Source organism: Anolis carolinensis, chromosome 3 (assembly GCF_035594765.1).
Source record: "Anolis carolinensis isolate JA03-04 chromosome 3, rAnoCar3.1.pri, whole genome shotgun sequence".
Taxonomy (NCBI): Eukaryota; Metazoa; Chordata; class Lepidosauria; order Squamata; family Dactyloidae; genus Anolis; species Anolis carolinensis.
The window spans coordinates 179,785,240-179,809,918 of record NC_085843.1 but is presented as its reverse complement, the minus strand read 5'-3'; the positions used below and the strand labels follow the sequence as shown (position 1 = coordinate 179,809,918).

Here is a 24,679-nt window from a genome sequence, read left to right as displayed (position 1 = left end):
GCAAGGCTGTCCTCTGGACAGCTGTGTAGGTAATGATGAGCAGCCAATATTTTCTGTTTCCATCTGTTCTGGCAACTGCTGTTGCCATGGGTTAACATAGTTCTCATATCACCATTCTGCTGGGCATCTGCAGAATCTTTCTTGCCCTGCCCTGCCTTGCCTGTCCTCCCCTTCCCCTTCCCTTTCTCATTCCCCTTCCCATTTCCTCCTTCCTTTTTAGGGGGGAGAAACTGAAGCAAGGACATTGCAGATCAATATTATATCTATCTATGCCTCTACAGTTATGGAGGAAATGTGCAGACTGTCCCGTTAAAGGAAAATTTTGCTTCATGTAGGCCTCAGTACATATTATTTTTTAAATATGAGTTTCACCTTAAGTAGACTTCCCTGCCTTACTGCAGGCTGTAAGATAATGAAATCGGAGTGGTTTTTATAAAACAACTTATAAAACAAATCATATTTCAGATTGTCTTAATTTAGTTTTAAATTTTGTTAAAAAAATAGCATCCAATATCATAAATGAAAAGGCAGTTTAATTTTTTTAATGGAAAGCTAAATGTAATTATGATTAATAAATGTTTTTTTTAAGAAACCCTGGTATGTTCACCGTAAAAACTTGTCCTGGTGGCTACAAAGTGGTGCCTCAAAGTGTGTATAAATCATAGAAGTCAGAAGAATGTTAGGGTAAGGTTTCCAGCAGTGGGCACCATGGGCACCAGCCCCTCTCCACAGTTAGCAAAACAAGGATATATTATTCACTGCAGAACAAACTGTGCAGGATAGTTTTGCAAACTGTTGTGCACATTTGCATTCTTCTCAAAATCCAATCCTTTTGGGCCTCTACATGGCTTGCCTGGATGCAGGGTTGAAGAGTCCACAGATCCTGGATGAGCAGTGAATACAAAAGAAACTGACCTAAAATAGCGGCAGATGAGAGTGGTAAGCAGAACTGGTGGGGCTCGAAACCATTAGTGGAAGAGGGTTCAGAGAAAGGGTAGGATGGGGAGAGGGAATCAAAGTGCCATCCCTTCCCTGTAGCAGGGGTCTTAATGCCTAGCACCATCTGTGTTTACAGTAACACATATTCTTGTTTGTTTCCTCTCCCTCACACTGTACTTTTCCTTAGATGCTTAAGATTTATTGCAGCAGTCCTGCTCAATAAAATCTATCACCTGGGTCAGATATGAGAGATGCTGGGTAGTGTATGATTTTGATCTGAGTACTGTCCTATTTTAACAAGATTTTTGGCTCGTGGTTCAGCAGTTGTGCAACCCTTAGGAAATGTGGTCACATCGCTTAAGTTTTGAGTACCAGGATTAGCATTGTGTTTCCAAATCCTCCCCAGATTGACCTGGAAATGCATCCTGTTGTTATGTAAGAATAACCTATTAGGAAATGAGGAGCAGTGCATTTATCTCCACTTAATAAAGAATAGGCCTGCAATCTCATCCATCTGAAAGATGTGATTTATCGTCTTTATCTGTCCTGCTAGGATTACAGTTTAGCTTGCCATTTGCTTGGTGTATTTCATTTGTTTTATAATATCAAATAATATTCCTGTAGCAGTGCAGATAAGTGTGGACTCTTCACAAAAATCTAAATTCTGATTCGTGTGCACTGAAACTTTGCTTGACATGGCAATAGAAAAGATTTTACTTCCATTTCTTTTGAAAACCAGTATTCCTGGTAATGGCGCGGGGGGGGGGGGGGGTCTTCTCTCTGAAGAACCTCTCATAAGAATTTGCATTAACCACAATAATATGTTGGCATTTTTTGTAAACTTGATCATTGTTGGTTTTTTTTCTGGGATGGTGGTTCTCATGTATTTTTCATGGAGATGAGCTTATTCTTTGATTGAAATATCATTTTGTGGCATATTCCTGATTTGAACTGAGAGAGCGCTAAGCACCTGGCTGCATCAGATCATAAAAGGAATCATATTCCTGTTGCTGTTGTTGTGAATATATTTATACCCCACTTTATCTCTCCTGAAGGAGACTCAAAGTGGCTTAACATAAAAGCATTAGCATACAATTAGGCTCAGAGAATTAAAGTCCTGCCTTGGGCAAGTTAATATTTGGCTCTCCAGATATTGCTGGATGCAGCTCTCATAATCACCTGTTTGTTGGAACTGTTAGTTGGGTTGATGGAATACGTTCAAAAATATTTAGAAATACTGGATGATGGAACCTTTAGTAGGTTAAATGCCAAATGCAGTTTGATATGGAATCTTCTTCTGGGTGTATTCACAGCCCTATAGAAAAATAATTAGACGCAAAGAGGCAGATACTTAGTTCAAATTTCTCTGTTCGTGTTTAGATTCACCATGATAAATGTATACATATGCAAGATGGATATCTGTGTACCTCCTATTGCTAATAATTATAGAGAGGGAGCCTCAAATTATTTGGTATCTTCCTAGGATTGGAAAAAAGCAGTAAACATAACACAAATGAAAAACAACCAGAAAACTCAATTGGCAGTTTTCAGTGTTGTTCATGTTCTAACAGAAAGTCGTTCAAAGGAAGAGAGAGCGAGACCAGGTGGTTCCTGAGTCACATTAGTAATCTCCAAAAGTTTAAAGATGGTAGCTGGAATTGCATATGTTGTTGTTGTTGTTGTTGTTACCTTCCAAGTCACCCTATCATCAGCAACCCCGTAATTGTCATGCAGACTCAGAGCTGTAACTTGCTGGAATCCATCCATCTGGAATGTGGTCTTCCTCTTTTCCTACTGTCTTCTACCTTACCAAGCATTACTCTTTTCTAGTGACGTCTGGAGATTGCAATTTAGGAGGAAGAGTTCCTCCCAGGATATTTATTCTCCATTTGTGAATCAGGATGTCAGAAAGGACTCAAAGAGGCATTCAGTTCACACATATACTGATAATATCATTATATATCTCTGAGAGATCCAACCTCACTTTGTAGACCTCTAACAAAGGAGAGTCCATCAGCCTCTGGGACTTTCTGTTCAACATGAAAGCACTCCAACTATAAGGAAATTCCACAAAATTTTGTTGGAAACCCATTCTGTGTTATTTGAATCCATTCAGATTTCACCCTCTACACACTTCAGGAAACAAAACATTTTGGGGCAGCAGTACAAATATGCCTGCTTGTATGTAGCAGCAACAGTATCGTGCTGTACTTTCCCGAGGTCTTTTTTTCCGGTCCCTAAAACTTGCCATAACTTTTAGATTGTTCCACAGTTCCTTATCAGAGATAGCCATTTTGTCTTGTTTACTTCGAGCTATTGCTGCTCTTCGTCTCCAGGACTTCTAGAACTGCCAGGACCAGACTCCCCAGGTTTTACAAAAGTGTAGGAAATGAATTGTAATCCTTTAAACTCATTTCTACAGGATAGTCTTGTGATGTGTTTATGGAGAGGTTCCTTAGCCCCAAATCAGTCTACCTGACTGTTTATATCTCTATCATCAAATGAATATATCTGTATTATCTTAGACAAATCCTGATTTGTTCCTAATGGGATACAAGTAGCATTTCCTCTTCCACTTTCTTCTTGTTGAAGGATGAGTGAGACTTGGAAGGGCTTGGATATATGCTTTTGGTGGCTTTCTTTCCTATATAAGGACTGTTTTAATAACTCCAAAGGCCAGGTAGCTTTTGTCCAAATGTTCTTTCCCAGTTTTAAGAATCCTTCCTTAATATGATTCAGCCATCTCCAGAAGCTGCAGCTTGTCATAAAGTTACTCTATTGATCTGTCAATATCACTGTCATGCCTGCCAAATGAAAGATGGTTTAAACTCATAACCCAGGCCAGCAGCTTTCTTATTGTAAGCCAGACAAAAATGCCATTGATCTTCCCAGTTGAAGTGTTCTTTTCACAGCTTGCCAGCACAAACACACTGTTGTCCCTTAGTCAGGGCTAATTAGCTAATAATGTAAGGCGATGGAGACAGCAGTATTAGTTTAATTCAGTGCTGGTGAAGATAGGCAGTAAACGATCAAGTAACTTTTCTGTTCAACAATTAAAAAACCCCTCAACTTTTCCACTTACTGTTTTAGATCTTCACTAAAACTATAGAAAAATGTTCTTGTTGGAGCAGTTAAGTGGAATTCTTTGTTCAGCCTTCATAGACAAAACAGAAGATAAAGCCTTGCTATCAGCAACCAGTATTTTGTCTGTCAGGTTAAGAGGAGCTTTATGATAATTTCTTGAATGCAATCAAGTATTGGACTGATTTGGCTCTTAGAAGTGTGTGCATGTTTATGCTTGCAGTAATGAACCAAATGATGCTGTGGGTACAATCTTGGGGAGCCTTAATGTCACTGAGTTTCTTAGAACCCCACCTGCATTTTCTTCCTGTCATTGATTCATATTGCAAGGCCTTGTGCTTTCTTCCTGAACTGAAATTTCTGCAATGGTTAAAACCATTTTCCCTGATTTGTGTTTTTATTTATGCAATTTGCTTCATTTATGTAACTTTCCCCTATATAATATTTCAATTGATTACATTTTGAAACATATGCACTGTTTTGCATGCATTTATTTCTCACAAATCTGACAGATGTCTGAGGGTTGATACAAGGGTTGGCTTCTTACAAATCGCCGAAGTGGTAATTTCACCAAAAATGTTGGCACTATCCCAGGGAAGGCAAGTGAAGGGGCAGCAACAGCAAGGAAGGTGAAGTGTAAGTTTGGGAGGCTGCAAGAGAACTGAGCTGGGCTCCCTGTTGATGACACTAGCTCGCCTTGAAAATGTCAACTGGAGATTGATCACGACTTAATATAGAAAAGTATCTTTTCGATTTTCATTGTCAGGTGGTTCTCATTGTTAAAATATGCATCTGCAAAATCTATGTGCATGTTAGTATTTGGCATCCTTGAGTTTGTTCTGACATTTTAAGGGAATGAGACGTTCCTGCTTACATGGATTTAGGAATGCAATTGAAGTCATTGCTTGCACCACAACTTCTAGATAGCTGTATGTGTTTGTGTTTATTGGGGGGGGGGGAGAAGGGAGGGAGTTGAAAGAGAGAGAGAGAGAGAGAGAGAAAGAAACACAAAACTATTTTTCATGGAAGTTGGTAATTCAGGGTATTTTCTCATTTTTTAAAAATCAGAGGGTGTCACCTTCACAGGGAGGTATCTGATAGTATCAAGTAGGCTGTATTTCTCATCAGTACAAGGCAGTATATCTAATATTAGAGTTGTGTGTTATCAACCGCTGAGATGCTGAACTTGTTGACCGAAATGTTGATGGTTTGTATGCGGGGAGCGGGGTGAGCTCCCACTGTTAGCCCAAGCTTCTGCCAACCTAACAGTTCGAAAACACGCAAAATGTAAGTAGATCAATAGGTACCGCTCTGGTGGAAAGGTAACAGCACTCCATGCAGTCATGCCAGCGACCTGACCTAGAAGATGTCTATGGACAATGCTGACTCTTCCGCTTAGAAATGAAGATGAGCAGCACGCCCCCCCCCCCCCCCCAGAGTGGGACTTAACTAGACTTAATGTCAAGGGGAAACCTTTACCTTTTTATGTTATCATAAGCAGGTCAACAGCTTGTGACATAGAAATTATGCAGTAGCAAGAGACCCTCCAAAACCAGATCTATTGAATCCTCTCCTGACTACGTACAACACTGTGGGTTGTCTCATATTAGAAGCACAAACACAGACCTTGGCAGGACTCCAAGAAAAGAGAGTTCCCAGAGTGAGGAGCTCATTGCCAAGTTAATAGTGTACGTATATTGTTTTTTTCACACTATGACAAAACAAGTCCCCTATCCCGCTTCCAGTTAAGGAGGAAAACAAAGTCTGCTATGCAGTTGCACCACTTGATAATACTTCTTGGGTGGAAATATTGTAATGAGGTCCTTTGCTTAGCTCAGACAGTAGAAAGAGTTCATTATGGCTTCACCCTTGCTGAAAATCCCTATAATATGCCTTTTGAATAGAGGAATGTTTTCCATGATGTGCGCATAGTAATCTTGCAATGTTTGGTTAAGCATCATCTTTAGTTTGTTTATATTTTTCTTTTATTTTAAGCACACACAGGCTGTTATGGTTGGCTCTTTTATAAATAGGAAGGGGTTTTTTATATTAAAAAATACATCAAGTCTTCTGAAAATTCCCAGTAGCAAATGTATCTAATTTTCAAGACTGCACTCCATCTGTCAGGGTGAGGGGAGGGGCGGGGGAGGACTGCATTAGTAGTCCACACATGAACAACTTATTAGTTCATTTGGTCTATATGGAGTACAGTGATTCAAGACTGATTTAAAATATTCATCCACAATTACTGGTGCAGCACAGTTCAAAGTACTGCAAATCTGCACATTTGACTGAGAACTTAAAGAAACATAGCTGCAAATGGTATCTCTGTGTAATTAATGAAACATTTCATTCTTATATAAATACTTGATGTGTGGATATTTTTGTTGTTGCTTGATTCCTTTCCTTTCCCATTTTTCTATTAGCATAAACTACATGTTCTTGATTTTATGCAAACTCTAATGAATATAGGGCAGTATACCTCATGTGTAGGCAGAATCTGTTCCTTTGGAACAAGGACTTGCTCATAGGATTCTAATGCTAAGCCAGTGGGACTCAACGGCTTGGTCTTAGGAGACACCTTTCAAAACTAAGCAGGTCTGGTCTGTGACTCAATGGAAAGCTGCCTGAACACCTTATTTATCTGTTAAGCTAGATATGAAGTGCCTGGGGAAGTGGAGGTTAAGTACCACATTTGCAGCCAATTTTGGATCTTTGGAGCTGGTTTGGAAGCAAAAAAAAACATTCATAAAGTTGTGTAAAAAAATTAATATGAGGAGTCTTGAGGTGCTAAGGCACAGCAGGGGTAGAGTCCCATGAAGTCCATAAGCTGCATTTTTCCTAGCCTCCAAAGGACCATTTGTAATTGTAAGACAGTAGTTCTCAACCTGTGGGTCCCCAGGTATTTTGGCCTACAACTCCAAGAAATCCCAGCCAGTTTACCAGCTGTTAGAATTTCTGGTTGTTGAAGGCCAAAACATCTGGGGACCCACAGTTTGAGAACCACTGCTCTATAATGTAATATGTTGTCGTGGCATTGAAAGTCGTGCGGGTCACATAAAATGATGTGATAAGCTGGATTTGGCTCACTGGCCTTGCATTTGACATGCATGCTTTAGGACCACTATAAGTCAGAACTGAGTTGAAGGCAACAACAAAAAGAAGCCCCTGTAGAGATTGGCCATCTTATGCCTGATATACGTGGACCATTTAATGCACCGCTTCAAACTGCAGTGACCAGTCACGAAACACTCACAAAAGAAAAGTCCTTAATGTGCATCAGTGCTCCATGGTTTGTGTAATTACCATAAAAGGTAATGGTAAAGGTTTTCCCCTGACGTTAAGTCCAGTCATGTCTGACTCTGGGGGTTGGTGCTCATCTCCATTTCTAAGCCGAGGAGCTGGCGTTGTCCGTAGACACCTCCAAGGTCATGTGGCCGGCATGACTGCATGGAGCGCCGTTACCTTCCCGCCAGAGCAATACCTATTGATCTACTCACATTGGCATGTTTTCGAACTGCTAGGTTGGCAGAAGCTGGAGCTAACAGAGGCCGCTCCCGGGGTTTGAACCTGGGACCTTTCGGTCTGCAAGTTCAGCAGCTCAGCGCTTCGCCACCGGGGCTCCATACGAGCCCCAAACTGATTTCTGGATTTTCTGTGCAGTCATGGGCATGGTGAGCCCATCTTCTTCGATACCAGTTTGAAGCTACATTACATTGTCAGTGTAGACAAGAATTAGTATTCATTATTCAGGCTGACATGATGGAAAATGTAGACCAAACAGCATGCCTTGAACCCAAGCCTCAAGGCTTCAAGGAGTCTTTCTCTACCTGCTGCATATCTCTCTGAGAGTGGAGATTTCATGCCTCAAAAGATTTTTTCACCTAAGATATAAGTAATTGCTTCATTCCAGTTCTTGCCTCTGTGTTCAGAAAATTGTGATTGGCAGCTCAACATAGAGTTAATGAATCATTCACAGGCTCTGTAGTCACATGTGATGAGCCCCTCCTTTTGGAACAAACAAGGTTGTGAGGAAGTTGTAGTTCAATAGTTACATAACAAGTGGGAATGATGGTAAATTTTGACATTGTGTTTGGGCAATATTTGTTTGTGTTTACCGTTACTTTGAAGTATATCTATGCTTGCAAGTATTTTGGAACAAATTCTGCTCTTATATGTGAGTAAGTCAACCTTTGTTCACAGAACAAATTCTGCTGTTGTAAATATAACAGTTTAAGTAGCTACAGTACACCTCCACCCCCAGCTGTACCTCTAAGATTCATATATTATACTAAATAATCTCTGATAGGTATAGGTAATGTTATCTGCTAACCCAAGGGTGTTGATTCACTTGAGTAGTGTGAAGCTGAAGGAATGAATTCACATGAGTTGCAGTGTCAGCTTCTGTGAATAGCAGTAAGTGGGGCTGCAGAAATCCTTACACACAGAAGTTGCCTTTGATGATTCCTCACCTTGGCTCTTCAGGTGTTTCTGGAGTATTAACTCCCATCACCCTTGGCTAGCATGGTCATTAGGCAGGGATTATGGGATCTATAGAGCAACAACCCATGAAAATCCGAAGCTAGGAACCACATAGGTTAAGTCCTACAGATATTTTAAAATGTAACTGGTTTATTTTGCAAGCTGCCCAGAAAACATACACTTACGGGGCAAGGTATAAGCTGCCTTTCTGCCTGAATAAATATTGCAGTGTTCAGCTGGGTAGGCAGCTTGCTGGAGCAGATATACATACACATTGTGTTTTTAAATATATATTCTTTGTGAGGGGTGGGGGGACAACAGAATATAGCATGAACAGAATGTTGTGTACTGTCAAGTCATTTCTCATTTATGCCATCTATAAGGTGAATATATTCAATTTGTTGGCAAAATTTGTTCAGAGAGGGTTTGCCATTGCAATACCTCTGATAGTAAAGAATCTCACTTATCCGAGGTCACCAAGTGGACTTCAGTGGCTAAGCTGGAACTTCAACTTTGGTTGTTGGAGTCCTACCTAATTCTATACAAAACCCACTGTATTATTCTGGCTCTGATGGACAAAATATGTATGCAGAATGCAGGTTTCTGAAAATAATCTATTTTCTAGCCTGTACAATTGCAAGAAAACGTTTGAGAGCATATCAGAGAAAGCTGCCAAATAGGACTTTTAAGAATCGGGAGCCAAGATTTCAGTGCCTTGCATAGCTGCTTGCCTTGTTCCTCATGTCTAGCAGTCACAGAACAAATTTTTGACACAAAGAAATTAAGATAATCATGTTAAATTTTCCTACTTTGTTCAAATCATGGCATTCTGTTTTTCAGCACTCTGAAGTGGCACTATTTGGGTAGGTGGGCAGGAGCTTCTTAGGAACTGAAATCCAAATTGAATATCCCTTATCTGAAATGTTGGGGCCAGAAGTGTTCTGGATTTCAGAATTATTTATTTCAATTTTGGAATGTCTCTATTTGAATATATTTATGTAATGAGGTATCTTGGAGATGGGACTCACATTTAAATGTGAAAATCACTCTGGATAAGGGATTCTCAACTTTTGGTGAAAGCTGGTTAAAACAAATCCCCAATGGAAAATAAGCTCCCAGTGGTCATGTGAATCCGCTCCAGTTATCTGCTTTCCTTTTTCTTCTTCACTGGCTTAGCAAAGCCTGCTGTGACACTTGGAGAAGCCCCTCTCTGGAGTATTGGTATAATACCTACCTTGCCATCTGTTCAGGTGCCTTGTTGAAAATGCCAATACAATTCCCTCTGTGTGTGCATATGTGTGGGCCTGTGTGTAGATCGATTGCTGGGTGAAGTTAGCACCTCAGGTCTTCACAGCTGCTTTTTGCTTTCAGGCTCAACATCTTGTTCCTGCGTGAGAAACTGTCAGTGATACAAGTTTTCAGGTAGGTGTGAGAACCAGAGTGGAAGAGGCAGTTTTTCTCCTATCCAGACTCTCAGCAACAAGCTTGATTTTTGTTACACCCACAAATGGGAGAAATTAATAGTGCAGGACATGTTTGGAGAGACAAATATTCCCCTCCCTTTGAAATATCTCTTAACATTGGAGAGACTACTTTTATAGCTTTTGCTATTGTTTTGCAAATGGTTCCTTAATTTGTGTTAGCAACTGCAAAGACTCTGAGAAGGATGCTTACTTAGTCTTTATTGAACAAATAATTCCTCTTATAATAGTAACACTGTGATTATTATTTTATCTATCACGTATGTATTTATTTATTTATTTCCAATATTTCTATCCTGCCCTTCTCACCCGAAGGGACTCACAAACCCCTTCCTTACAAAACAGGTTTCCTGATCAATTGATTTCTTTTTATTTCTCCATCTGATACATTCTCAAATTGCATCTTTCTTCTCAGGCCACATTGGGAAGTCAATGTATTTGGACCAATGAGTAATATGAATTTGGAGAGCTCAACTTAAATGTAACAAATGTAACATTGTTATGGACTATACATGTTGGTTCTGTATTCCAGAAACTATTAAGTAAAAAAAAATTGCATCACTTTCCTCATAAAGCAGCCGACTATTTTGAGGACGTTAATCACTTTCCTCCACTGAAAGACTTAAAACGTGCTTGATTAGAATCATAGAATCATAGAATCATAGAATAGTAGAGTTGGAAGAGACCTCAAAGGCCATCTAGTCCAACCCCCCGCTAAGAAGCAGGAAATCGCATTCAAAGCACCCCCGACAGATGGCCATCCAGCCTCTGCTTAAAAGCCTCCAAAGAAGGAGCCTCCACCACGGCCCGGGGGAGAGAGTTCCACTGCCGTATGTACTTTCTACATACATAGCTACCCCTCAGAAAGGATAGTCATTCCTGGAAGAGGTATCATGGGGAAAAGGTGTCTCCACTGAAGCTTTATCACCAATCCTTGTTTCCACAACAAGCCAAATTTTTCAAGATCCAATTGTCAAAGGGACAAGAAGTGAGGTGAAATCTTCTGAATAGGGGCACAGACAGCAAAACAAACACCACAGAAGTATGTACATACATACATACATACATACATACGTATGACAGGAGTTATACTTACAAACAAATTCAGCTTAAGAACAAAAGCACAGAGCCTATCCTCTTTGTAACTTGGAGACTGCCTGTACATGGTGAGTAGGCTGTACTAAATTGGAGTAATAAATTATGCAGATACAAGACAAATTTAACAACATCTGGATAAGCTATACAGGCATATTTAGTTAACTAAACCTCTGACAAAGAAGCCCCTTTTTACAGTCTTTTTGCACCAGTCCATCCTCCCTTGTCTTTCTTGTCCTCTGGTCAGAATTTTGCAACATTTGGAGAATGGACTGGAGAAACACAAGCCTTTAGCGTCAGGTTGCCGCAGTGTGTTGAAAATGTTCAATACAATAAAGTTCAAACTGGCAAAGAATGGGATTATACTCTAGCTGATCCTACTGTCATTGTATGTGCCTGCCTATAACTGGCGGTGTGAACAACAGCTGCTTCATGAATGCGCATGAATAGCAAGACAAACAGAAAACAGGAAAGCATCACCCCCCCCCCCCCCCGGCCTAAATCTTTAGGTTTAGGCCCCCCCAAATGGAAAACACAAAAATTGGAGGATGGTGAGAAAAAAAAACTAATCTTGTTGATGCACCTTTGAAGTAGTTTCTAGAACAGTGGTTCTAAACCTGTGGGTCCCCAGATGTTTTGGCCTTCAACTCCCAGAAATCCCAACAGTTGGTAAACTAGCTGGGATTTCTGGGAGTAGTTGGCCAAAACACCTGGGGGCCCACAGGTTGAGAACCACTGCAAGAAGGTTCAACATGTTTTGTGTAATTACCAGATCTTTTTGTTTCATTTCACATATGTACATTGTTACTTTCGAATAAAAAGTGCACTGAAACATATTGATTTCTTCCTCTTTTTCACTGCAGAAACCCTCCCCCTATTTTCCAGATTACTCTGTCTCTAGTACCATTTTTTGTTTAAAACGTAATGTCCAGGGACATATCTACATAATTAACTGAAATAGGCCTGCAGAGAAGGCATTTGTTATTGTTGTGGGCCTTCAAGTTGTTTCCAACCTATGGCAACCCTAAGGTGAACCCACCATGCGGTTTTCTTGGCAAGATTTGCTCAGAAGGGGTTTGCCTTTGGCTTCTTACTAAACTGAGCGAATTTGAATTATTCAAAGTCTCCTAATTGGTTTCTTTGGCCAAGCAAGGATTCAGATCCTGGTCTCCAAAGTCACAATCCAACATTCAAACTGCTGTATCTTGCTGGTTCTACAAAAGTAGAAAATCCAGCATGGAGCTATCATGTTTTTTTCTATTACTAAAAACTAGTCAATGCTAACATGGGGATTGTAAACAGATACAGAACTGCCAGGTCATTTGAAGCTCAGATAATGTTCGCTCAGGCATGGTGAACATTTCAAATGGAGCAGAACCTTGCAACATTTCATTTTACAAGTTTCCAGAACCTTTCTCTGTTTTCAGTGTATATTTATTAAACCCCAATTTAAAATAAAGCGAGTCTTTGGATAGGCATATATAAAGAGAGGTGTTCCTTCAAGTTTCAAGGTCTCAAGTTAGATATAGCAACATATAGGAAATCTGACATACTCACCCAGCCCTTGTTTGTAGCTTCTAATACATGTGCATGTATTTTGGTGAGGCATCTCAGAGAATCTCTGCTTTCAGTTTCACTTTGGTCTGTGCATTACCTTAACTGTACTTTTTGAAACCCAAGACATTGTCTTCAGGCCTCAGGAAAGAACCTTGCTATACAATAACCCTGTATTAGCACAGCATTTTCTGTGCTTTCCAGCTGTCTCATTGGGTTGTCAGTTTTTCAGAAATTCGGTTTCTGCAGGCTTGACAGCATTTGGTTAGGAAGGGAAGCTCTGGATCATATCCTAAAGCTTTCCCTTCAGATCTTTGAGGGAACATGCAAGGCTACCAGTCAAGAGACAAGTTGGATAACTTCTCCTCAGATAAATTATTTGAAGATAGTTCTGAATATCATATGCTGTAATTGAACAAATTGCATGCGGAAGGAGTTGGGGGTGGAATTTCCTGTTCACTCTTTGGATATGAACTCTTATGTCTCACGCATCCTTTGAAAAATGGAACTCCAGATTAAAACTCACCTATGCAATAGAATTGAAAGAAAATTGGATTAAAATGTTCCATCGTTGGTATTTGACTCCCCAAAGAATAGCAAATTTTAATAATAAAAATTCAAATAAGTGTTGGAAATGCAAGGACCAAGTGGGAACTTTTTTCCACTGCTGGTGGACTTGCAAAGAAGCGAAAAGCTATTGGAAGAAAATTCAGCAAGAAATACAAAAGATATTGCAAATTAATATAGAGTTGAATCCCAAATATTTTCTCTTGGGGATGCTAGACATAAAAAGTGATAAAAATAAAGAAATCCTCTTCAGTTATCTTACCACGGCGGCAAGAATAGTATATGCCAGCTACTGGAAAAAGAAAGAAACCCCGAAATTGAGCTGTTGGCTAAATAAGGTGTTGGAAATAATGAATATGGACAAATTGACATATTTACTAAAAAATAACTACGGCATTCCGAAAAAACAAACAAACTGGGATGCGATAAAAAAGTATTTGAGGGAGAGAAAGATGAGGGTGTTGATTTAACCCTCAAAGAAGTGAAATTGTCAATGAGGAAAGATAGAAAATAGGCTGATATTGACTTAGACAATACGAACAGAGGTTAAAGAAATGGTCTAAAGACTGTAATTACTTCAGGTATCTGTGTAAAAGATGGAAGTGACAAATTTTATTTTATTTTATTTTTTTTGTTCTTTTTTGTTCTTTTTTGTTCCTTTTGCTTTTTGTGTCTTTTATTTCATTTTATGAATTTTTTTTTCCCCTTCTTTTTTCTCCATTGTGGTGTTGGACTACCTCTCTACCCTTTCTTTCTTCCCCTTCCTCCCCTTTCCCCCTCCTGTTTACCCTCTGCACATGTATTTTCAATGTTATCTTGAAACTCAATAAAAAATTTAAAAAAAAAAAATGATGGGTCGAACTGTTCTTTCTGCCATGTTGATTGGTTGGTTATTTATTTGTTGGTTGGTTCATTGGCACGGGGGGAATTAACATCTCAGTAAGTGTGGAAACTATAGTTTTGAGCCACCTACAGAAGCAACTTTTGAATTGATGTGAACAATGTTCTTAGAGAGCTGGACTGTTTGGAAAATTACATAATTGTCAAATATCCTGCATTTCACCATAATGATATTCAGCAAATTGATAGAGAAGAACTTGGAAATATATTTGGGGTTTTGTAGGCACAGATATCCTTTATGTCTCAAGGCAAAAGACCAGTACCTTCGTGGGGATCATTTTTATGCATACCCTTTGGAGTTGGCAGGTTTTCTATGTTGTGTGTTTTAAATTCCATTTGAGATCATCTCAAAAGACCAGACCAAGATACTAGCAGAAAAAGAAAAGAAAGCAAATCATGTTAATTCAATGAAATAATAAACCACAACAATAGTAAAAACAAGTCAGAGGCATAAAAACAGCATCGCAAACAGAACATAAAAGTATTCTATATGTAGAAAATGCCTGTGACAGAGGGAAGGAGGGATTGTAGTTTAGAGAAGCAAGATGCATACTTAAGGGGAATATTTTGTTGTCACAATTTATGACAAGGTAGCTGTTTGGCTAAGCCAAGATGTGTATATTTTAATGTGAAAGCAAGGTGGATCTTACATGAGTGGAATGACAGAGTTTGTCAAGCAGGATTGAGCCTCTAATCACCTGTTGAGTATCCTTTTGTAGCAGGCAAGTCTCCTGTCTGCTTTGTTCAAGGTGTTTGTTTTCTAAGTGCCTTGATATTCCAGATTCTGGATTATATCCTTTTATTTAGCTGGTAGTGGGGTAGGGTTAGCGGAGTAGGGAGGCTGCTTGCTTGTGTTTAGGTAAAACTCTCTTGAACTGGCATCTTTTTATCAAACAAGTTGGCCATTTGGATATTTTTGTCCTTTTTCACATTTGAAATAACAATTGCCTATAATTGCTATGTGCAAAGTTAAAAACACCCTTCGCGTTGTGAAGAGTAATAATTTTGGTGTCAGAGTTGCCCATATTGCATTGCACCAGAGATAATGTGTCTGTGTCTGAATGGTTAAAAACAAGCATGTCTAATCTTGCCTCAGCATTTATGTGCCTATGAGTGATACTTCCATTTGAAAATGAAGATACAGGCTCACACTTAGGTAGGTGGACTGCTGTTATGTACCAATAATCTGTTTAAGAAGATACTGAAACACAGTTTGCCCTTGCCTTTTCCTCTTGCTTAGCTTTTCATATCTATCTTGCTCATGCAGATCTGGGCTTTTTTTTCCTGGTCAGCCATCCATCCATACCTTTCTCCCGCCCTCTTTCCCTGATTCTCAAAGCCACAAAAGTGGCCAAACTAGCTGGTGAGTCACTTCTATCATCAGCTTTAGATTTTAAGTGTTAATTTTAAAGGACTCCTCCTGTCTACAATTTCTCATTGCACTTACCTTTCGTCATATCCAATGAGTTGTTTCGTTGCAGAATTAATGCAGACTAGGTAGGCATTTTACATCATTGTCACCTCAAGTGTTTTAAATCATTTCTAAGTTTCAATGATATGTAGATATTTTTAGCAGGCAAATAACAGCTGGGACAAAAATTGTCCCAACAACTCTATTTCATTTTCTTGTTTGTTTTCTTGTCTGTACATTGGGACAAAAAAAAAATGCTCCATGGCATTTTGTGCCCAAAATACAATACACAAGAGCTAATGAGGAAGGATGCTTCCCTGGCTCAAAGGTGGGAGGGCAGCAGTTGTCCCCTCATTGTGTTCAGAAAGGACCGAGCAGAGACATCAATGTCATGAGAAGCAGGGATTGAAAGCCCTGATTAAGACACCTACATAGAGTTCACTGTACAGCAGTTAAAGTGTCATTCCATAATGCTCAGGACCAAAGAATAATATGGACAAAGATATAATTCTAGAAGCTCATCTTCATCAATGGCATTCTTTATCAGATAGTCTGCGGACCAAACAGAGAAGATATTTGTGGTCTGAAACAAGATGTATATTAAGTCAAAACATAGAAGCCCCTTGACAAATCTGAGCTCAAGACACATACTGATTTACTATTGCCGCCAATGCTGTATTGTGGACAACAAGGAGTTTTGGAGCAACAGGTATCTTCAAAACCTTTTGGCACATAAGGTATCTGAGATTCAGTAACAGAGCGACAAGAGCATTGTGTAGAGTCACTGATAACCGGATATGTGGATCGTGCGTATACAGCAGCTTCTAATGAGTAACGTATCATGGACAATTGATGAATTCAAATTTTAACTGTAAAGTAGGCCCCTTCTACACTGCCATATAAAATCCACATTGCCTGTTTTGTACTGGATTATATGGCAGTGTAGACTAAGATAACCCAGTTCAAATCAGATAATGTGGATTTTCTGCTTTGGTAATCTGGATTATCTAGCAGCATGGAAGAGGTCGTAGTCTGTCCTAAATCTCCTATCTGATTTTACCAGTTTGAGAGAGTAGAGGAAACCTCTCTCCAGTCTTCCCACAATGCCCCAGCATTATTATTATTATTATTATTATTATTAAACTTTATTTGTACCCCGCTAGCATCTCCCGAAGGACTCGATGCGGCTTACAAAGGCCAAGGCCTCAACACACAATATAACAATACAAAACAAAAGGCAAATTAAAAACAATTAAAACAGTATAAACAACAAGCAGTAAACAATACGCTAAAACACAATAAAACTGGGCCGATTTGTTTAGGAACTACTGACTTCCATGTTAAATAGAAAAGTGGTTAAGGAAGAAAAACCAGACAGACAGACTCTTCTGCTATATAGGTCTCGTCTTTCCCTATTTTTTAAAATACAACATCATGTATGACTTCTTTATTTTAAAATGCTGGTGTAACCATCAGTATTCTAATTTGTAGGGCACTGAAATCTCATAAATGAGGGCTTGTTAAAACTGAGGAGGGGAAACTATAAAAGGAAACTTTCTTAGCGGACATGCCGCACAGTTAGATTGCCCAACCAAGAATATGAGCTAAATTGACATTTTAACTAGCCTTGAAAGAAGCTTAAGAGTTGTGGATATTTTATCAAATACAGTTCTCTGTTAAATGTTCAGTCTTTCTTTTGAGTCGCAAACCAGCCATAGCATCAACACTCTAGAAATACATTATTCCCATCTGCTTGAAGGAGTAAGAGGTAGAAGGGCTGTGTGGGTCAGGAGGAGTCTTGTCTGACTGGCCAATTTCCACCTCTGAATTGCTCTGACTTTGACTCAGAGGATTCATACCCATTTTATATATGTACCAACTGACTGTTGCTCTGTTTGGAAATAAAATAAGTGTTACGTACTTGGTGTCATAGTCTGTCAGGCACCAGAAGGAGCTTAATGTCCCTCCACTGTGAACTGTCTGTCTCTCTGGCCACTTGGGCAATGGAGTTCATGTAGCAAGGAGTGGAACATGGGCGATGCCTCCTGATCACATCATTCTCCAGTCAAAAGAGTTCTTCCCCAGAGATGTCTTCCTCTTGATTTAGAAGGTAAACGATCCCTCTGCACTGCTCATCAGTGTATAAAGAACTAATGTCAAATGCCCACTTCTGATTTCTGATAATAGAAAGTAGTACTGTATTATAAATATAATGCTGTTTCATGGTAACAGGGAGGACTGCAATTAAAATAATTGTTATTTTCCAAATACACAGTGACATCTCCTTCATCCTAATGCACTGTCTATTGTAGTTGCGAACAATTAGTATTATGAGCAAAATTCTGCTATATATTTTGTATTCAGATTTGTTGTATTTAACCCACACCACCGTGGGGGTAACTCAGAAGGTGATCAGTAGTAAACTGTGAAGGCAACTTTTTTATTCATGTCAGCTAGGCAATTTCCAGTAGTTTTTGACTCCATCAAATGCGGGTTGCTGTTCATGACATAGGGCCCTTCCACACATCCATATAACCTAGAATATCAAGGCAGAAAATCCCACAATTTCTGCTTCGAACTGCCATTTATTCCAGTTCAAAACAGAAAATGTGGGATTTTAGTCAGCTGTGTGGAAGGGGCCCTAGTCCTCATCAGTAAAACCAACAATCTTAAAATGCTTTTTAAAAAGTATGCATCACATAGGTACTGAGATAAATATGGTGTCGCTGCTGTTTTCTCTTCTTTTGAATTGAAGAACCATCATCTGTGTCCAATGCTTCCAGGCATTTGGTAATTTGAGTCTTCTAGTGATGGCCCGTCCGCTACACTGAGGACTTTCCTCATGAGGGATTTACCCTTGCCTCTTTTTTGTGTTTTTATGTATTTATGTATTTTGATTCTGAATTGTTTTGTTCTAATGTTGGAAGCTGCCTCGGGAAACCTATGATCTAGAAAGGTGGAAAAATAAATAATACCCTAGTTCTTGTTTCTCACTACAACATGAATGTGCCACAAATTATTAAAACGAACACAGATACCCAAAGGAGTGATAATCTGCTAGAAAATGTTGGTGGGATTATATTTGTATTAATTTGCAAGACTTTCTTAGTTCCACACAGTGTGTTTGCAATATATGGTATGGGTGTGTTTAATTACTTTTTAAACATAGTTTTAATATCGTTTTCTTAAATGTGTCCTGCCATGACCTAGAAGATTAATAAATTAAAATATTCAGCTAAGAACAGGGGAAAATGTTCTTGTTAGCACATCCATTAGCACTTTACTAGCAGCAGGGCCTTTAAAACCTGTTCTACCAGGCTGGTTTGAACTTTGCCAGATGAGGACACAAGGCTTTTCCTAGTGCTAGAAATGTGTGGGTGGCAGATGTACTCAGAGGCAGGAGTGCACAAAAAGTTTAACATTAGATTGCTTCACTAACCAGCTACCATTCTTCTCCAGAAAATAAATGTGTCTTAAATATTGTTTCTTAAATATTGATAGACATATCTGTGTATTTCTATTTAGATATGAACAAACCCTACCAACCTTACATTTTCTAATCAGGACTTAGTCTTTTTATCTTTTTATATATTAAAGATTAAAGGGTTTTCTTGGCAAGTTTTATTCAGGGGAGATTTGTCCTTGCGTTCTTTGGCTGGGAGACTGTGACTTGCCCAAGGCGACTCAGGCCCCTTCTACATTGCCATATAATCCAGTTCAAAAGCAGATAATCTGGATGTTATCTGGCAGTGTAGAAGGGACCTCAGTGGGTTTCCATGGCCAAATGAGGATTTTCATACCCTGATTTCCCACACTCAAACTGCTATACGACACTGACCCATCAATCATTTTATAGATTAAGGTTAATTAGTCAATTAAAGTAGTATAGGTGTGGTAGGTATGGTGAGCTTGTGGCCACTGAACAGCCTGAAAAAAAAACATCTGTTATCTTCTTTCCTTTCTCCTTTTGCTGTGAAAGGAATACTTAGAAGTTATTAAGATGCACTCTGCAGGGAGACAGTGAAAGTGAACAAGAGAGAAGATGGAGATGGTAGTTGTCCAAGTTTTCTTCTTTGCTCATCCCAAGCTACAGTTGGGATAAGAATGCTTTCATATCCTTAACCCAACTGTAGCAAGTTGAGAACCTCCTATCCTTGGAAGATGCTCAGAAACATGTCTTTGCTCCATACTATCTCCTGACACTTTTCTGATTCGTCTGCATTATAGTGGAGTAGCTGGTAGATTGCTTCACTATCTCTCTGCTTTCCTAATATTCATTGACACTGAGAGCCCTTCGACACAGCCATATAATCCAGAATATCAAAGCAGATAATCCATATTATTTGCCTTGAACGGGATTATCTGAGTCCACACTGCCATACAATCTAGTTCAAAGCTGATAATGTGGATTTTATACAGCTGTGTGGAAGAGGCCTGAGATACAATTTGCAGATAACATTCCTAGCCCTTTCTAATTTTGTGTGGGCGATTTTAGAAGGATTGAGCAAGTTTCTGGGTTGCATGCTAATAACAATAGTAGAAGTAGTGATTGGTGTGTCTGCAAATACAGTGTTGTACATTTAAAGGTATTCAGGACACATTGAAAGATCTCTGAAGTTCCTCTCCTTTGGAACACTACCTGTTAGTTCCAACCTGAACATGAGCTAACAGACACTTACTTAGTTACTTTCCTCCCCCGTAAATACCTAAAAGTCAATCCTCTGTGGTATCCTAGCAAGCCTTTCCCTTTGCTTGGAGGATGCCAAATAAATTGGCCATGCCTCTTCATAAAAGAGAATGGCTTGGAAGATAATTAGCCATTATTTACTGTTGTGAGAGAAATATTACTCCCTTGATTCCATACCTCAATTCCTTCACAGCTTATGCCTCTGGGCATCCTGCTCTTGAACGTATCCCATCCAATGGGTGCTTCCAGACAAGGCGTCTACTGTTCAATCATTCATGGAAGTTACTGCAAGTCCTGGTATCTTCCTTTCCACTTTGTTATTATAAGAGGCTGGAACAACTGTGTTTTCACAGAGGCCATTGAAGAACTTCAGTAGGAAATTTAGCATCACCACCACCAATACCCTTAGCCACAGTCAGAGCCGGCCCTAGGTAATTTTCAAGTGTAGGCAAACAGAATTTTGCGCCCCCCCCCCCCCCCAAACCAATCACTGAAAAATAAAAGCGTTGGAATAAGCGAAAATGTTGGATAATAAGGAGGGGTTAAGGAAAAGCCTATTAAACATCAAATGACATTACGATTTTACAAATTAAGCACCAAAACATCATGTTTTACAACAAATCAACAGAAAAAGCAGTTCAATACATGGTAATGTTATGTAGGAATTACTATATTTGTGAATTTAGCACCAAACATTGAACAGGGATATAGGGCAGTGTGGACTGAGATAACCCAGATAGCCCCCGGTATTAAAAAAACCCCTCTAAAATCAGGACAATAAATAAAGAACAACACTCTGAAAACAGGGATGATGGCGCCCCCAGGACATTGGCGCCACAGGCAAGTGCCTAGTTTGCCTTATGGTTGGGCCGCCTCTGGCCACAGTAATTGTCTTGAGGCATAATGATAAGTAACACGTTTCCAAATATAGCAGTAGATTGACTTCCTTTGTCCCATCTGATCTATACTGTAGAATGTTGTATGCCTGTGGAGAGGAGTGTTGTTGTTCCACTTCCTTACCATCCCTCTCCCCTAAAGTAAGGTCACTTCTTACACTGGGTTATACATGAGAGTAAGCTGGTATATCTTGGGCTGCTGCAGCATGAAAAGTGAAAATAGTTCCCCAATGGGAATACATTTTTTTATTTAGGGCATATGTCAGAAAAAAATCAGAAGCTGAAATGAGTAGGCTAGGCAACAAAACAAACATTATAGTACTGCAATTGGAGAAGGCGGGAAAGTTTGCATGAGGAAGCTGAACTCAGAAATGTACCTCCTTCCAAGAGCTCCACTACAATATTCTAAACAGAAATGAGAAATGTACTAATTGCCACTTCCAAATCTTTTAACAGTAGAAAAAGTGATAGCAAAACATTTGAGGGGCCCAAGAATATCTACGTTTTAAAAATGGAGTGGTGAAGTCAATTATCTAAGCTAAGTGAAACTGCAGGTTAAAGGATGTGAAGAAGATAGCACAAAGAATGATTTATCACAGAGCAGCATTCTTTTATCAACGTTTAGAATAGAGACATATATAAAGGTAAAGGTTTCCCCCTAATGTTAAATCCAGTCATGTCTGACTCTGGGGGTTGGTGCTCATCTACATTTCTAAGCCGAAGAGCCAGCGTTGTCCGTAAACACCTCCAAGGTCATGTGGCTGGCATGACTGCATGGAGCGCCGTTACCTTCCTGCCGGAGTGGTACCTAATGATCTACTCACAATGGCATGTTTTTGAACTGCTAGGTTGGCAGAAGCTGGAGCAACAGCGGGCGCTCACTCCGCTCCTGAGATTTGAACCTGGGACCTTTCGATCTGCAAGTTTAGCAGCTCCGTGCTTTAACACACTTTGCCATCGGGGCTCCTAGAGACACATATACACCATATGAAAAGCACTGACACTGTATGTGTCGTACTTTTCAGTGTTACGCTTTCAAAAAAAAAAATGGTAGTCATTATTAAACTTTCCATTTTTTCTTTAATTTTGTGATTCTGAGATCAAGATGATTCTAAATGGATAGAAATGTGAAGCAACAAAGAGGGCAACAAAATTATCCATAGCATAAACTCCTTGCTCATTTTGGAAATATTTGGTCTTGCTTTCTAGGAGCTCTTTTACTATTCCTATCCATTTCTTTGAACCATTTCAGTTGCTCCCTTCCTTCACCTGCTTTAGCCCACTTAGATGTATTATATGTATTTCTAATAACATATTTTTAATAGACTCCCCTTTATTCTGTCTTTTAAAAAATACTTCAAAAAGTGTTGGCGAATTTATTTATCTGTGTGATTTGATCAAATGCTATGCAGTCCTTTCTCCATTATTCCTGTTGCTTTTGATTTCCCCTGCCCAAAATTTATTTCTGGAACTCTGCCGTACAATCTTTCTCCTGATAGTTGCCACCTTATTGTGTTAAGGTAGGCTAATTCCCTATTCACAGAACAGTGCCTCAGGATTTTGTACTTGCACAGAGGCACAATCTGCTCCAGCACACCTTTGCTATATTGCAATGCAAACATCTTGCCTAGAATACTCAACAACTCCTACAAACAAGGCAAACCAATTAGCCATTTCCTTTGCCTCCACTGGCTGGTTCCATGCTCCCTCTGCTGGACCAGGGAGCACATGCTGCCCCAGAGAAACCAAAGATTGCAGCTGGGCTGAGTCTTTCTTTGCACAGGAAACTCTGGTAAGACAATGTTTCTGCTTACACCTGAACATCATAGCCCACCTCTGTGTTATATTGTGATGTTCAGTTGATATGGAGAGGGTAGGTAACATGAAGCACTTCTTTTGGCATTCGTTATGTTGTGCATATTATCAGTACAGCTTCAAATAAACTTCCAAATTTGATGTTGTGTCAATTATTCAGTTATCACTAATATTGGGGAGGATTGGGGATACTGATATGCACATAGAACAGTGGTTCTCAACTTGGGGTCCCCAGATGTTTTTGGCCTTCAACTCCCAGAAATTCTAACAACTGGTAAACTGGCTGGGATTTCTGGGAGTTGTAGGCCAAAAACATCTGGGGACCCCAAGCCGCTCTGAGTCCCCTCGGGGAGAAGGGTAGGGTATAAATGCATGTAATAAATAAATAAATGTTGAGAACAACTTACATAGAGCATGATCTCCGCATTCCTTGAATCCACTGCTACAATCTTATGTACCTTTGCTTGAGAGTAAGCCATCTTAAACAGAGACACTTCTGAGTAAAATACATAGGAATCTACTGTAAGTACTCCATAAAATAGCATTAACTGTAGAAAAAAAGGATCAGATAGTTAAGTAGCAGGAATACGTTTATGTAAGCAAGTGTAAAAACTATGAAGGTCAAAGACGGGCTTTGTAGAAGAAGTGAGTTTTAAGCGAGAGGGAGAATTGGCTGTGTATGAGAGATTCAATCCTTTCCTCCCACAAGACGTAGTATAGCTGCAAAAGATCAAATGAAAAATTAATCAAAAGTACTAAAGAGTGACTGAACTATGATTGATAGAAGCGTGTTTTTAAGCAATTGATGCTTGGTTTTTTACACAGATATGATGCCTCCAACCCACACAAGTGTTCCTTGCTGCTAACATACTAGAGATACTTAATTAGTTGATTGCATGTTGTTAGGAATTTGTTGGAACTCACATTATTGGCAGAATTTGCCTTTCAAGGGCTCTCCTTTTTCAGTGGCCTCATTGGAGGGAAGGGAGGGAGTGTGGAGTACAAACCACACCAGGTGGCACCTCCTGAGCGAGTGACATTAAAATTACTAGTCTTTGAAATATTTGTGCAGTGTTTCAGCAGAAATATATATATATTTTTAAAAAATCCCAGTAGTTAGATATAACCACAAAACCATTTTTGTCAGTCCAGCAACATGTCCCTACAAAGTTAAAACTCTGCTAATTTAGTTTTCGAGCTTTGTAATCACGTTATTACCCTGTTAAAATGATGCTTCAATTCACATGATTTCATCTGCTTGCACTACTAGTACATTCTGTGGTTTTTATTGTTGCTGGGTGTTTTTTATTTTTTAAAATTCCAATTTTCTACTATATTAGTGAAAATATTGTGGTATGGTTTGGTACAGGAGGGGGTCTATGGAGATGACATCATGAGTCACTGCACTGGATGACATCAGTCCTAGTGACACTATTACTCTTTACTGTTATATTACTCTTTACTGTTACTCTTCATTTTATATGTTTGATAACACTATATAACAAAATTTGAAAAAAAAAACTGTTCCTGGTTTGAAAGTGTCATTCCTGTTTAATTGTGTGGTACTTACTTTAAAGGTAGTTGTTATATTCTGAAACTTTGTTTTTGTGCCTGCCACAAACTATGTTGACTTGATATCTACTCAAAAACTATAGCAAAATGGGCTGCAGAATGTCCCGCAAAAACAAAGTTTTTGCAGTTTAATAAACTTTTCCCATGTTTTTATGATAGAACCAATTAGAGAATGACATTTATAACCCAGTAACAAAAA

General features: G+C 39.2%; 1 protein-coding gene across 8 annotated transcripts in view; it reads left to right on the top strand.

Moving 5' to 3' along the window:
• zmiz1 (zinc finger MIZ-type containing 1) overlaps nt 1-24,679 on the top strand; it is a 490,223-nt gene that overhangs the window by 164,103 nt on the left and 301,441 nt on the right. For 2 of the 8 annotated variants that reach the window (XM_062977415.1, XM_062977412.1), the window contains exon 4: nt 9,874-9,924. The exons of the other annotated variants lie outside the window; for them this stretch is intronic. The gene's annotated coding sequence lies outside the window, so the exon portion shown is untranslated. The remainder of the gene's footprint in view (nt 1-9,873; nt 9,925-24,679) is intronic. 8 annotated transcript variants of the gene reach the window in all.